At 40.9% G+C, this 3,320-nt stretch overlaps 1 long non-coding RNA gene across 1 annotated transcript; it reads right to left on the reverse strand.

Moving 5' to 3' along the window:
* LOC147752861 (uncharacterized) lies at positions 1-2,916 on the reverse strand. Its single transcript, XR_015312917.1, has 2 exons — positions 2,375-2,916; positions 1-1,332 (listed from the first exon to the last, which is right to left on the reverse strand). It is a non-coding gene; the product is annotated as an uncharacterized LOC147752861 (long non-coding RNA).
* Positions 2,917-3,320: the final 404 nt, after the last annotated feature.

The raw sequence follows: 3,320 nt of genomic DNA on the forward strand, positions 1-3,320 counted from the left end.
TTTTATGGATTTAGTTGTCCTCTGTGGACGTATTTATTAGTTACCGTTAGGCCATTATGATGATAAAACGGTCTCCTTGTTTTGGATAAAGGTGAGAAGTTGCAGCATTCAAATAACACAGTTTGTACAATCGTGACAAATCGCAATGTTTGATTTAAGCTGATGGGCTTCGCTCTATATTCTCAGTTTCTCATCTCACTACATAGACATGCATTGCGCAGCAGCGATGATATTGTACATTGTGGGTTCTATGAAATCGGAAGCACTGGCGTAGAATACAAGAGTGATTACTTCTTTCCGGAGTCGTGTCGTACTGCCGGCGTACGTCTCTTAACTAACGGACGTTTGTTTACGCCATGTCACTTGTATTGGTTCAAATGCTGATTCGGTTACGGCCGTTTTAGTCGTCTTTTCAAAGGATACTAATTCTCAGGGTCTCTTTTATCCCTTTTATTGTTCTCTTCCGTTTTATGGCGCTTGGCGAATTAGGTTGACTTCATCACGACCTTTTCGTAGACCACAAACTAAACTATTTCTGTGTTCGCAGTGTGTTCTGGAGCAGTTGGCATTAATCTTAGGCCATATAGTTCGAACCTTGGTTATCGTCAACGGCAATACAGGACAATGGACGTACACCGTCCGTTTTCGTTTCCCTTTGTTCACATCGGCCTTTGTTACTTTTTATCGACTTTCCGGATGATTCGGCAAGACGGGTGATGGCCCATCTGAAATGGTTCAACATCCGTCTATCCAGGATCTTCCTATTACGTTCAATACCCGTTCTATACCCGTACATATCCATTTTCCGAATCCAAATACAACTTTCAGGGCACTTTCAGAATCATCACTTTTCGATATGACGAAACAAAGCTTCCTTCAAACTTGGCTTAGGATACGTCATATACTAACATCATTTATATTCTACATTTGTTGAAAATTGACATAAACAATTTTTAGATAAACAACATTCCACGGTTTTAAGGTTTCGTTCAGTGGCCGTGCGAATGTTGAATCAAGAGATCGTACGTGCACACTGGGATAGGGCATCGAATTAAATCTTCGGGTCCTGAATAAGGACAAGGAAGAGAGGTGGCAGCATTTGCTGTGTAAACCCCACAGCTCTCATCCATCACGTAAGTGGAGTGTGGGCCCTTTGAGGGTTTGCGGTGGGCAATGGCGCTAATGAATATTTCGCAGGTGGTAACGTTCTTGAGAGTGAATTCTGCTGGGTTCGTGTGTTGCTTCAGTTTGAGCATGAAATGGCGACAGATAGCGGGATAAGCATAAGATACGACCAACGGACGGAGCTTCTTACAGTGCATAGGATAACTTCTGTAATCATAGAGGTTATTGACAATAATCAAGGGGGTAGGGCTTGATCGAAAAAACCTTTTCGACGAAAACTGGGCGTTCTTATTTGGCTTATTTCTATTATAGTCAAATCAGTATAAAGCTGGTAGAAATAATTCATTAAAACTGAATTACACGACCATAAGCGTGCCGGAACGGTTTATTTCTGTGGATCTCGGCCCACTTGGATGGTCATATTCTGTATGACGTGACTAACCAGGGCTATACATTTTGAAGATTTGTTTTCAATTTTGTTAGATAATTGATCCTTGAAAGAATATGAGAATACATTTAATGCGTACACCTATGTATAACTCAGTACTCTTCTCAAAAGAATTTCTTGAGAAAAAGATGTTGCTTAATTGAGACGCGTATTGATTCAGTATCTCGTTCTAATTCATAAAGGATTTATTTAAATTGACTTCATTCTTTGGATATTTAATTCAAGATTATAGGGCTCAATCAATCGCAAATATGGGACACTTTTCCACATCAATTTTCTTTAGCGTTTTATATTAATTTTTTTTTCAAATTAAAAAAAAAGCTTCGTGTTGCTACCAAGGGTTACTGCTTAACCTAACTTTGAAATATTTCTGCGTTCGGTAGGGAACCAGAACTTTTCGTTTTTTCGGTCTAACACATCATTGTCTGTGCCGATAACATATTTAATTGCAGTCAAATAATTGCTTCATCTTTTGTAAATTCTCTAAGCAAATTCTCCCTCACCATTAGCGCTTATTTTAAGCTTTGCCTATTGTTACGTGGGCGTGTTTAAACATTGTATTGCTGCTTTGACAACGTAAGGGTTCGAACTTAATTGGCTAGGTCATCTGAAGATACGGCCACTTAATTTTCAAGGGCAATTCAATTACACAGCTATATTGAAATTTCTTAATAATGAGTACCTATGGGATGCACCTAGCGATAGTTGTGTCTTCCACCGGAAAGGAAGAGACGTCTGCTCGTAAAGCGGTTTTTTTTCTAATCGGCCTATAAATAACACGAGGGTCTTCGTAGTTCCCACCTTAGTAGTTAGTAGTACACCACCCTGAGATGCCTGCGCCGTTCAGGAGTTGTCTAGGCCCATGACAAGCCAACACTGGCCGGACTACAGAGAAGGGGCCTCGAAACAACCGGCATCACCAGATCGAATTTCAATATGAGTAGTCACTTGAGTTTTCCGCCTGCCTTTGTGGCCCTCTGCGACTGACGCCGCTCTGTTGGTTGTGCAACTGGAGCTGTTGTGTCCGTGTCCTTTGCCCTCAAGGCCCCCGCTGTGGCCCCAGTTTACGCATCAAGATTATCATTATGTTCATGGTGTTAAAACAAGATCAAAATGTTTACTCTAATGGCTGGCTCCGAGAGCTCAACTGTTTTTTCTTAGCTCCAAATTGACTGTTATCGCAACGTTATGCCGCGTTAGTTGTAACTTACGGCACTTCTAGGCGTAGAAACCGAAGTTGAACTGAACTTCGTTCTCCTGTGGCAATGGAGCAAGCAAAAGTCCTCTCCGGGTATTTCATTCGGTTACTGGTTTAGCGACATCGACCTCTATGCAGCAGTGAATTCCTGACGATTTTGAACACCGGAGGATTGTTTCAATAGTCCTTTTGTTCGATGATATTTTTAACTTGTTTAATTAAAAAAGCGGTCGCAGTTATTCGGTTATAACTGCTAACGTCTGCAACTGATTGATTCATAGGTAAACCATGAATGGCACAATGACGTTCGCAGCAACTCGAACGAAAACAAATCCCGAAACTATACATTGTTCGATAAAAAAAGTTAAGCTCCGAGGTTTTCGTCATGATGCTTTGACCATATGCGACTTAAGCTATTTTGAAACCAGTGATATTTTTAAGGAATACAGACGGGCTTGTTGTTATATAAATGAGGAGAAGCTCGTTCAGGTTTCCATGAGAAGCAATGAGCCAATACAGTCAGTCAGGCAATGCGTAGCCGATATGAAA

This window comes from Varroa jacobsoni, unplaced genomic scaffold (assembly GCF_002532875.2).
Source record: "Varroa jacobsoni isolate VJ856 unplaced genomic scaffold, vjacob_1.0 scaffold_931, whole genome shotgun sequence".
Classification (NCBI taxonomy): domain Eukaryota; kingdom Metazoa; phylum Arthropoda; class Arachnida; order Mesostigmata; family Varroidae; genus Varroa; species Varroa jacobsoni.